Below are 13099 nucleotides of genomic sequence, written 5' to 3'. Positions count from 1 at the left end.
TGAGAATGCTCTTAGTTATTAGAATGAGAAAAATACTCTATTCAAAAAAAGATTACATAAAAATAATTTTAGAAACTGATATAACTTGATGTAGTTCATCAGATTGTAAAATTACTTTTATTGTAAAACAAATCTGACAGATCATATGAAACTATGTAAATTTATGAAATTAATTTTATATAATCTCTTTGTAGCTATAACATTGATCGTAAAATAAACTCATATAAAATAAATATAGAAATATAAAATAAATTTTATAAGAATTTAATTTCATTCCTTGCGGTGTAAAGCGGACTTTTATCCCCTCCAATAAAAACATAATATCTCATTTTTTTAATAAAAGATCAAATTCATATATTCACGAACAATGCTAGAACCACCGCTTGGGACTAACGTCGGCTCTAGTATGTGTTTTTTCATGTGTCTTTTTTTAAGTTATTTTTTACATAAATTTTTTTAACACTTTTAAATATTTTAAAAAAATAAAATAAATTTAGGACATCATTAAAAAATACTTCCTTAATTAGAAAGTAAAAAAAAAATCATTAAAAAATACTTTCTTAATCATGAAGTAAAATAAAAAATATAAAAATATTTTTAATGATGTTGTGAGTTTTTTTTATTTTTTTAAATTTATTAAAAAATTTATATGAAAAAAAAAACTAAAAAAACACATAAAACACATGCTAGAGCCCAGCGGGAGCCCCAGCGGTGGCTCTAGCATTATTCTATATTCACACACTAAAAGATATATATTAAAAATTAAAATAATTAGAATTAAAGTTTGAAAATAATGGGTGGATATCCGGCCACCACCTACAACTAGCAGTTGGGATCAAGCCACCACCAGCATTTGATTGTTGAAGCTCCGTCCAAATTCCGACAATCTTTAATTGGTTGTATTATGATGGTCAATGGTTGGATTGACCTCCAGCTAATTGCACCGCCACCCTAAATAACAAATGGAATAATGATTAAAAAGAGTAATATTCCTATGCTCCATAATTTATGCCACTCATTTTTACCTTCAATATAGTGTCACGTATGGGTGAGCATCGATCTAGTTGGAGTCAGAATCTCCTGAATCTGACTTCGACTTTGTTAGAATTCAAATATGACCTCTAACTCTACCTTGTGTAGGCTCCAATCCGACTTTAACTCCTTGTCAAAATGGAATCGAGTTTGGGATTTTCTTTAGCATCACAACCAGCAAAAAATCAAACATAGCGAGGGGCAATAGAGGGATTTATTATGGTGAACCAAGAAAAGGAAGCAAGCAGACGGAAAATCTGGAAATAAGTAGACCAAAAATCAACAGAAGAGGCTAAGGTGATGAACCAAAAATCAATTACGGCTATGAACAGAAGAGGCACTTACTGTAAATTGGTGATGGAATTGACAACGATTGGTTGTGGCACTAGGAGTTGAGAGTGAGTGAGGTCGCGACTCACGACAGGTCTGAGAGTGAGTGAGGTCGCACAGCAGTAGAACAAAGAGAGGCGATAGGTTGGGTGGGTAAAGGCAACTCAAGCAGAAGGACTTAGGGTTTCTTAGAATTTAGAAACTTTAGAGAGAGTAAAAATTGGAAACTGAGGATGGGCTTGGGGGGTAGAAACATAGAAACCCTAATCAAAACGGTGTCGTTTTTCCTCTAGCTATTTTCCTCTAAAAATGACGTTATTTTGCTTGAATGTGGGATGAGTTGAGTGTTTTGGGTTGTACTACTGCAGTTTTGGGCTTCTAAATCCAATTTCCCCCCCTAAAATTAAACCTTATTTTTTTAAACCCTAAATTTTATTTTTATTTTTATTTTAGCCACAAGTTTTTTTTATTTATGGTTTTTATAATTGTTGGTATTGGTTATTAATAAATACTAATTTACTAGTATCTAATTATATGTTATTATACTATAGTATTACAATTTATGTTTTATTAACTTATTATACCATACCTTTTTTTTTTTTTAGAGAAAAGATACTTCATATTAAAATCTCAAGAGAGATAACTGTGAATACAATGAGGATAATCCTCTACATGAATTGAGTTCTCAGATAAATCTAGAGAACTTTTTGCCAAACAATGTGCCACTGTGTTGGCTTGTTTAGGAACATGTCTAATAGACCAAGAATTATAAGTGCCTAAAAGTTTCTTGATATTTTGATAAATGAAACCCACCGTGCTCTAGTCTTCAGATCCACTAGTTATGCCATGCACCACTTGTTTTGAGTCCCTTTCGAAGATGACATTCTTCATACCAAGATCAATACCAAATTGTACTGCTCGCAAAGCAGCTAAAGCTTCTCCCAAGAGTGAATCAGGAAAGGAATTACAAGGGCTTCTTAGAGTTGCTGTCACAAGACCCAGCCAATCTCTAATTGACACCCCTATACCCACCTTGCAATTAATCTTATCAATGGCTGCGTCCCAGTTTAATTTGTAGAAATTGTTTGGAGGTTTGCACCACCTAACTATCCGTTGAATCTGAGGAGAAGTCCTTTGCTGGTTCCTTTCAATCTCTTCCAAGTCAGTAATGCTAGAGGAGACCAATTTTAAAACCTGTTGGGGGGAGGCGAATTTGGACTCAAAAATGAACTTGTTCCTTCTGAACCAGATTTCCTTAGCTGTGATAGCTAATTTAGTATGATCCTTTGGTGGAAGTGTGGAAAGGAGGTTTGAAAGTAAATCATAAAAGGGTGCCTCCTCAGTTTTACTTTTCTGTATTCTCCTTGAGCTAATACTCCAAACATCCTGAGCAGCTTTACACATCCATAGAACATGAGATACGGTTTCTGGATGAATCAAACATATGGGGCACAATGGTGAGTCAATGATCTTCCTTTTGTGCAAGTTAACTCTGGTGGGAAGGATTTCCTTAGCTGATCTCCAGAGAAACATTTTAATTTTGTTAGGCACTTTAAGCTTCCATAATCGATTCCAAAGGGCCTTATGTTTGGAAGTATCTGAAGCTTGTCCCTTACTGATATCATTCATAGACACTTGAAGATGGTAAGCTGATTTAACTGTGAAGATCCCGTTCTTAGTACACCTCCAAACCTGCTTATCATTGCTGTTACAAGGACTAACATGAATTCTAGAAATAATAGCAGCCTCTTCAGGAGTGAAAACATTTTGAACCAGATGCATGTTCCATGAGTGGGTTTCTTGATCAATGAGAGAGTTAACAGTAGCTTCAGGACACAATACTTTGGGTGGGGACTGAGACTTGTAAGATGTTGGAATAGGCAGCCATTTATTTGACCATATATTCACTTTGTTCCCATTACCAATTTTCCAAATCAGGCCCTCATAGAGTAACTGTCTACCTGCTGTGATACTCTTCCACACAAAGGAGTCACCCCTTTTGACTCTAGCTGAGAAGAAATCCATAGATGGAAAATATTTAACTTTTAGAACTCGAGAGGCCAGTGATTGATTCTTAGTAATGATCCTCCACCCTTGCTTAGTTAGAAGAGCCTTATTGAAATCTTCAAAATCTCGAAACCCCAAACCCCCAACCTGTTTTCCTTTTCCAAGACCTTTCCAATTTAGCCAATGCATTTTAGAATTCTGGTTTTTGATACCCCACCAACAAGATTGCATTAGTTTGTTAATGTTCTTCAATATGCCTTTTGGAATTAGAAAAATGCCCATGCAGTAAGTAGGTATGGATTGAATGACTGACTTCACCAAGACTTCTTTACCTGCTGGGGAAAGTAGGTTAGTTTTCCAGCTGCTCATTTGTGCTTTGATTCTGTCAAGGATTGGAAAGAAGGCCCTTGATTTACTCCTTCCTATGTAAGAGGGCAATCCCAAGTATCTTTCAAAAGGCCCCGAGACTTTAATACCAGCAGTAGATAGTATAGAACTTTGGGTCTCTTGCCTTGTGTTTTTACTGAAAAAGATTGAAGACTTCTCAAGGTTTAGCCTTTGTCCTGAAGTTGATTCATACAAAGAAATGATGTTATGAAGCTTGTTCCATTCCTGCATCTGTGCTTTACAAAAAACCAGACTATCATCTACAAAAAAGAGGTGGTTAACAGACAAAAAGCCTCTAGTAATTGGGAAGCCAGATATTAGTCCCTTTTGTTCAGATTGATTCAGTGCATAAGTGAGAACTTCTGAGTATAGAATGAACAGGTATGTTGAGAGTGGATCTCCTTGCCGAATACCCCTCGAGGGCTTGAATGATGCCTGAGGTGAGCCATTGAGAAGAATAGAATAAGAAACCGTGTTGATGCACTGCATGACCAGCTCAATCCATTCCTTGACAAACCCCATCCTTTGAAGTACCTGCTGTACAAAAGACCACTCTAGCCTATCATATGCCTTGCTCATATCTAGCTTGAGTGCCATGAAAGCTTCTTTGTGATTCTTTCTTCTGTTCTGCATTGAATGCATTAGTTCATATGCCACAATTGTGTTATCAGAGATCATCCTTCTTGGAACAAAGGCACTTTGGGTGTTTGAGATTAGAAGAGGCAGAATGGATTTAAGCCTATTTGCCATAACCTTTGCAATGATTTTGTAGAAAACATTGCAAAGGCTTATGGGCCTATAGTCTGAAACAAGCAAAGGGAGTTTCTTCTTGGGGATAAGGGTGATAAAAGTATGGTTGATTGATTGGAAATTTGACATAGTATTAAGGAATTCTAGAGCAGCAGCAACTACATCATCACCAACAATATGCCAGTGGTTTTGAAAGAAAATAGCAGGGAATCCATCTGGTCCCGGGGAGCCCAGAGGATTCATATGAAAAATGGCTAACTCAATCTTCTCTCTTGTGTAATCTTTTGTTAGGGAAGAATTCATCTCTTGCGTGACCGTTGGTCTGAAATTTTCCAATAGAGAATCAGGGCTTGTAGGGTTGGAGGTAGTAAAGAGATCTCTAAAAACTGATTGAAATTCACATCCAATGTCATCCGGATTTGTCAAGTTCTGTCCCAGACCAGTTTGGAGTTTTTGTACCAAATTTTTCTGTTTTCTAATCGATGTACATTTGTAAAAAAATTTGAGGTTCCTATCACCATCTTTGAGCCATTTCTGTTTGGCTCTTTGCCTCCACTTAAGGTCCAGTGCCTCTAGAGACACATCCAATTCCTTTTGAACAATTCGAATCTGATCATTATCCATCCCAGAGTTGGAGGCTTACAAAGATCTCAATAGTTCAGTTTTGGTATTTAACTCTTGTTGATGAGAGTTTCTAATCAAGGTATACCACTCTCTTAATTAGAATTGCATCTCTCAAGACCCCTTTTAGTGACCTTTGCCTTGGAGCCCGATTGTAATGAGCCTTGCCAAGCCCTTTTAATCACAAACTCACATTTCTCCTACTTGGCCCACGAAGCTTCATATCTAAAAACTCTTTTATTTTTGATGAAAGAAGGAGTAAAGTAAATGAGGAACTGGATATGAGAAGAGGGTTGTGATCAGAACAAATGGTTGGTAGGATGGAAACTGAATTAGAATCAAATAGGTCCTGCCATGCATTGTTTGCTAATCCTCTATCCAATCTTTCTTTTGTGAAGTTAGGACCCTCACGGTTATTGCACCAGGTAAAAAGGGATCCCTCAAAGCCCATATCACCAAGTCCACAGTAGGCAAGGGTCTGTTTGAATGCTTCCATCTGATTAAAAGGTCTGGGAGGGCCACCTCTCTTTTCACCATGGGAAATAATCTTATTAAAGTCTCCCATGCACAGCCAGGGAGTATCTGGGTTCACTTTTAATAGTCTTCGAAGGTTCCAACTTTCTTTTCTTTTTGCAGTAATAGATTGACCATAAAAACCCGTGATAATGAAAGGTTTTCCATCATTTTCCATTTGAACTCTGAGAGATATATGGCTAAGGGAGTAGGATAATAGATTAGCAGATGTTTCTTGTTTCCAGAAAAAAGCTAGGCCACCACTTCGACCTATGCAATCCACTATGAAACTGCACTCAAATCCTAGCCTGTTTCTAATGAACTCCATTTTTTCTCTTTTACATTTTGTTTCTATTAAAAAGATCAAGGATGGGGACTTAAGTCTCACCAAAAGGTGGAGTTCTCTAACTGTCCAAGGGTTCCCAAGCCCTCGGCAGTTCCAACATAAGGTGATCATGGGGATGGGCAGTGCTGTTGAACAGCCACTGCCAAAGTTTGTTTGAGTCTTTTTGAAGATCTCGTGGGTTTAACTGTTGAGCCATTGGTTATTTTCTTCCTTTTGGTGGTTGCGTTTCCAGCATAGGGGTTGGACAAGCTTGACACAGCATTCAAACCTGTCTTTCCTCGTGCTCTTCTTTTCCAGTTTGATAAAAAGGGAGACTTTGTTTGCAGCTTTTGGTCTAAAGGGGAGTATAGAAGAGAAGGACCTACTTGGTAAGTGTCTGCTACGAGGGTCATATTGGTGTCCATACACAACGAGTCTGATTGCCTGCTGGAAGGTGAGGTCCTGACACCTCCAACTGGTGACCCCTCGAGACAAGTTGGGGTAGTTGTTTTTTTTAACTGTTAACAACTGACACTGTCCTCTTTTGACACAAGGTCTTCACCTTCCCTGTTCTTTTCCAATGCAGAGTTCGGATGCACAAGATCACACGGGTCTAATGGCGAGAATTCAGCTGACTTTTGAGATAAATTATTCCCGCCAAAATCAGATTCTTGATCATCGGAGTTGGCCTGTCGACCATTGCATGAGGTCTTCCCCTCTGGACTGTTAGAATGTGTTTTGTAGTGATTTGGCTTTTAAGGTGGATCAGCTCTAAGCCAGGGGCCATATTGAGGTGGTGACTCAGTATGCGTACTACCATCTGAGAAATATCTTGAACATCTATGCTATGAGTGCAAAACTATCCCACAGTAGTAACAGAATGAAGGTAGTCTTTCGTATTTGAAAGGTATCTAGGAGCGAACATCTCCTACATTAATAACACAACCTCTTGTCAAAGGTTTAGAGAGGTTAATCATCACCTTCACACTTAAGACTCCCCCCTAGGCTCTTCCTTTTTCATCAACATCCACCATGATGACCTTACCTGCACTCGTCCCGAGCTTCTCACATGTTCTCTTGTTCATCGTAGCAAAAGGGAGATCATGGAGTTGGAGCCAAAAAGATTCTAGAGAAAAGTCGATATCTTTTAAGGCTAACCTGTCTTTGCATTCCTGAATACATATTAGGTTTCTGTCGAAAGACCAAGGACAACCAGTTAACACCCTGGTTCTCACGGTGGAGTTGTAAAATTCGAGAAGGAATTTGTTTCTTCCTAAATCTTTAAAAGTAATCCCACCTTCACTATTCCATAGCCTAGTCATAGTTGCTTTGAAGGCTCCTTTGTTCACTTCTCTGTCTGCAGCTACCAGTGCAACAAGGCATGAGTTGCTAATATCCTGATAAAACGTAATTTCCTCTTCCGTTAGGTAGTATTCTTGTTGTTCCACTTCCGTAAGCTTGAGGCCCTTACAAAAATGAGAAATCTCCTCCTCCATGAGTGAAAGATCAACTGAGGCAAAACCAACCTCTTATGTATCGATGAGATACCAGAGACAGAACTCTATGATCCTAGGAAGCATAGAGAGAAAACCCCATCTGCTCAAGAGAGAGGGGACTAGCACCTTCGAAGTCAATTATAATGAATTTCCATTTATACCATACTTATTTCTATACTAATATCTAATTTATTTTTATGCTAGATTTATACTATAATGTTTAATTACATGTTCTCATACTATACTATTTTATTTTGCTATTTAACTTTGAATGACATATTTTATGATAGATTATTATTATGCTCATAGTATTGATTTTCGTGATATATACGAGTTAAAATGTCTAGTTAATAACGCATAATACTATAGTATAATAACATGTAATTAGATACAATAATCTATCATAAAGATACAGATTTTTACAAAGATAACACATAGTAAAAGATAATGAAGTATATTAGGATGCTTGTGTTGGTAAGCCATGAAAATCCGTTGGTCAGCCCATTCATGCTGGAAGGTTTTAAGGGTGATCCTTGTGGTGTTCCCTCAAATTTTTAATTTACTTATTTATCTTTGGAAATAAGAAATCTTTGTTTAAAAACATGTCTCAATGAATTCTTTATTCAAACCTAATGAATCCACTACTAGTATCCTCATAGAACCTAATAACATCAAAAAAAAAAGATTACAGTATAATAGATATAGAAATAAATCTACAAGATTGAACAATTCCTAATGTTCCAAAAAACCAAATATACAAATATTCTATTTTTTCTTCTAAATTATCATTTCTTACAAATTATACTATTAAAATAGTAGAAAAAACCATTAATTTAAATAATGATTATGAATCGTTACAACTATTAACAAAGAAAGCTATTAAACATCACAAAGAGCAGAAATACTCTTTCATACATATTGGACTAGTACAAGTAGCTATAAACCACTCACTAGAAGTGGATTGAATACTTCAGTATTACTCTGTTTAAGAGATAGAAGACATTATAATTTTCATGATTCATTACTTGGAATAGTACAATCAAGCTTGTTCCAAGGTCCATTTTATTTTAATTGTTATTTCAATTATTTTCTTTCATTATTTGATGCTAATATCTTACATGATTTAACATTAAATATTAAAACAAACGATTATCAGATTATGAAAGGATCACATCATTTAACAGTATTATATATAATTCAGTTTAAATTAATGAAAACAACATTAAAACCACAAGCTCTTATTACCAATCCAAAATGATGTTAATCGTATATTATTACAATCTAGCACACAAAACTCTAATATACAAATTCCTAAACAAATCAATTAGAATCAAATTACTCTCCCTAATTAATGGCAATTATAGAACATTACTCCATTACTTAAGGTAGAAAATAATTCTAAAGATGATCTTGAATATATAGATAAAAAAGCGGACGGAACAGTCCAAATAACTTTTCAACCTTTTAGAAGATTTTTTTCACATTATTCTTCTCCAGCACCTTTTAGTTATCATACACCCAGATTTGTTCTTACATCAATCTCTAGGAGTAGATCTCAAAATCTTGACACCAGATCTTTTGACACCAGAGCCCAGAATCTTGACACACAGATTCAGGGAATTATTCCTGAAAATATTATTAATATACCAATATATACTGTTAACTATCCCGATAAGGCATCCACCTCTTATAATCCTGAAAATGAACATTCTTCTCCTACATATTCACAAGTAGTTAGAGTTGATGCCCAAATATATATCCTGAATAAAGAAGAATTTAAAATTAACAAAGAATATTTCAAACAAGATTATATGAAAGAAGAAAATAGTCACAAAAGATTAGTATTATTCTCAACTTTTACAAAAGCAGAAAGAGATTATATTTAAAAAAAATATTATGAGTATTTAGAGAAAATACAGATTAATATATCTTTCTTTACTTGGTTTGAAATCTATAAATCAAACCAATTATGTACAATAAACAGGACTACTAATCAATGGATTAAAGAAGAAAATAACCAAATTGTTTATGAAGAATACCCTCGTTTGAAGCCATCAAGTTTAATCAGAGAAATACTCAAATACTAGCTTCACCGATAAAAAAACATAATGTAACAGCCCGCTAGAAATTCATTGATGGAATTTCTATTGACTTTAGGAATCTTGTGAAAACTCCATAAGTTTTTACGAATCGACCAATCGCATAGGTTTTAGTCTGTCAACATAGTCAGTGTTATCACTCACTATGGTGCTAGAAATATGAGTTTTATTTTTTTGAGGTGGTTAGAAGTGTCAGAATGCGTTATGGTCTACGCCATTAGACTTAGTGGATTATTTAGGATTTTATGGCGCAATAACTTATTTTCATCATTCTGGATGAAACGTCTGTTGGAAATTGTGAAATTATTTTTAGGAGCATTTCGAGGTTGAATTTCGGTAAAAGATTTTCACTATAGGTTAATACAAATATTTAGGAATTTTTAGTGCTAAATTTATGATTCACTTTTTCAGAGTGAAAAGTAATCTCGGTAAGCGCACCAATTGCAGTGTTTCAAAATCATAATATGAAATGTCCAAATTAGATTAGAGAAATTTTATTTGGATACTTGGAAAGATCTTAGCCACACTTAGTGAATAATATTAGACACTTTGCACCATGAGGAGCATTTGATGGATTTGAAGGAATCAAGGTGTGAGATCATATCACCTAAGCAAAACTTTATTTATCTGCTCAACCAAATTGTGCCAGATCAAAGAGGGCTTCAATCCTAGTAAAACCCTAAATGGTGAGAATCCAATTGAAAGCCCAAAAACATTGTTGAAATCAGAACCCTAAACGGTTTCCTCAAAACCCTAAAGTTGGCCTCTAAACATTTTCTAATCCGATTTCTAGCATTGTGTTTAATCACTTGATTAAATCACTTCCACATGCTATTAATCCTTCAAATTTGTGTTAGAACATCATTATCCAACCTTGTTAACCTTGAAAAATTGATTGGGTCAAGTGATATTGGATTTGGACTTGATAGCAACCCAAACCCTCTTTAAATCCCAAATTTTATGCCCATTCGGTTTAGGCCCACGAAATTGACCACATTAGCATTGCTTTATGGTTAAGTTTTGTACCCCCACTTGGCTGACTAGATCTTTACAGGAAGGGCCTAGAAGGTTCTTGAAGTATAAAGCTAAAGGGCCACCTCACTCTTTCACTCTTACACTCCATCTTGAGAAAAGATCTTGGACTGATTTTTATGAGAAGAAAAGGGCAACACTCAAGCTTCCTTTCAGTCCTATCACTTTCCATAGCTTGTTTAAGAGGCTCTCCAGTCCACTTCCCATGAAAAGCAACTCTCCTTTACACTTTTCCTTCATAGAACACAAAAGACACTCTCAGACAGTTTTTTTTACCTCTTTTGAACGCCTGTTTCGAAGTTTTTGTATGTATTTTCTCGTAAAGTCTCCTTCATTAAAGTTGTTTCATTTGGAGTCTAGTTTCCGTGGATATCTTATTCGTTCCATTTAGATATTATTTGATTGGTCAAAAGTTATTTAGACCCCAGAAAGGTCATTGTGGGAGATAAACTGGAGAGTGTGTTATATTTTGGAGTTTTTGACCAAGCTAATGAATAGATCTTGGTCCGAAATTTTTATGGAGTATTGTTAACATGTGTATATGATTATTGGTTGAGGATTTTTTGCATGATTAAAAGTTTTGGTGAAATATTTTCTTAGTTATAGAAACTTAGAAACGGGAAGAGGAAAAACAGTTTCTGTTTTGAGAAAGTTTAAATATTTTTTGGTTTAATCTTATTCCAATGGCTTTGATATTTTAATTGGAAGATTCTAAGCCTCTTATATACATGTTAGAATGTTATTTTGAAGATATTTGATGTTAGTTTCGAAGATATGAAATTTTATGCATTGAGATATTTGGTTAGGCCAAAGTGATGATGTTCTTGGCTAAATTTATGTTTTGGGTGATGATTAACCATGTGATCTTGAGTTTGAAGCTTGGATATGTTTTAGGACACCTTTTTAAACCATGTGAGGTTTTGGTTTGAAGATCACTTCTTTATAAGTCATGATCAAGAGGTTGATCAAAACAAGTTAGAAACAAAAAATTCTGTTTTGAACTTAGAAGAGAAACCAAAAAGTTCAAGTATGGTTTTAATGATTTTGATGACTTTTGTTCATGATTCAAAACATTATTATTCTTAGGAATATGTTATGAGTATAGTAGAAGAAAAATTTTGGTTTAATCATGAGTTTTGAAATTTGAAAGAATTACAACAAAATCAAATGAAATAGCCTTGTAAGTTTCGGCCATATAGAATTTTGATTGTTGTGTTTAGTTTTAAATTTTTCTGAATTGATTTTTGAGTTTAGGACAAAATTTACATACCTTATGTAAATTTTGGTGTTTTTTGGAGTTAGGATGCAAAATCCTTAAGTTAGGGGTAAAATGGTCTTTTTCTCACATGTAGAGCGTAAAATGGTAATTTTACTCTAAGTTAATACTTTTCCATATTCCTAATTGTTAGTGATTAAGTTCTAACTTTTAGAAATCACTACTTTCCGTTTCTCGTGATCGCACTTAAGTTTTGTCTCAAAGCACGAAGATTGAGGTAAGTTAGCTTTTAACTTACTATTAATTTAATGTGTATGAGTGATAAGTAAGGGAACTAAATTTTATGTAAGTATGTTATCATATGTACCATGCCAAGTCATTATATATTTATCTGTTACACAGAATTTATTCTGTCATGAATTATTTATCTGTTACATAAGATATTCTGTCACGTATTGCTATACATTGCAAGTATGTCATGTTAAGTTAAGTATGCCATATGTTACATGTATTTCATGTCACTGTCACATGTTACGCCATGTTAAGAAATGTTGTCTGTTACATGGTATGCTATGTTACGAAATGTTGCCTGTTACATGTATGCCATGTTATGAAATATTGTCTGCTACATTTATATCTCAAAGTATGTCATGTCTTTCCTCTTACGTTCATGTCACGTTATGCTACGTCAGGACTTTTGTCTTTTATGTCATATTCATGTTACGTCACGTTATGAAATGTCATATATGCCAGTTAAGTTATTCATATCAATTACGACCCTAAGCGCTAGGATGAGGTAATATCCTAGTAGAACTCATTTGTTCACGCTGGAGTGTCTAAATATGTGTGAAATTCCCTAAGTTGACAAAGTACAGTCAACAGGTTACAAATAGGGCCTAATTAGCTGGTCACCGGAGCGCACCAGGCACTAACTCCGATGGTGCCACACATTATGTTACGTGTGTCCACAGCAAGTGTGGCACAAACAAATAAGTCATGAGGCCACAACAACTGTGGAGCATAAAGTATAAGGCCATAACAACTATAGAGCATACACTACGTGAGACACAGCAATTGTGACACGTAGAATACGTGGGGCCACAACAACTGTGGAGTACGTATTAATACACTCATAGTTAGTATAGAAACCTATGATGTGATGCGATAATTGGCAGGGACACACGACTCAAGGGGACCTGTGTAGCACCCATATGGTCACTTTAATGATTAAGTCTATTGAATAAGATTTCAAGTTCAAGTCACGTTTCACATTATGTTATGTTCAAATTTT

This window comes from Juglans regia, chromosome 16, assembly GCF_001411555.2.
Source record: "Juglans regia cultivar Chandler chromosome 16, Walnut 2.0, whole genome shotgun sequence".
NCBI classification, from domain to species: domain Eukaryota; kingdom Viridiplantae; phylum Streptophyta; class Magnoliopsida; order Fagales; family Juglandaceae; genus Juglans; species Juglans regia.
Note: the sequence above shows the minus strand (reverse complement) of the source record.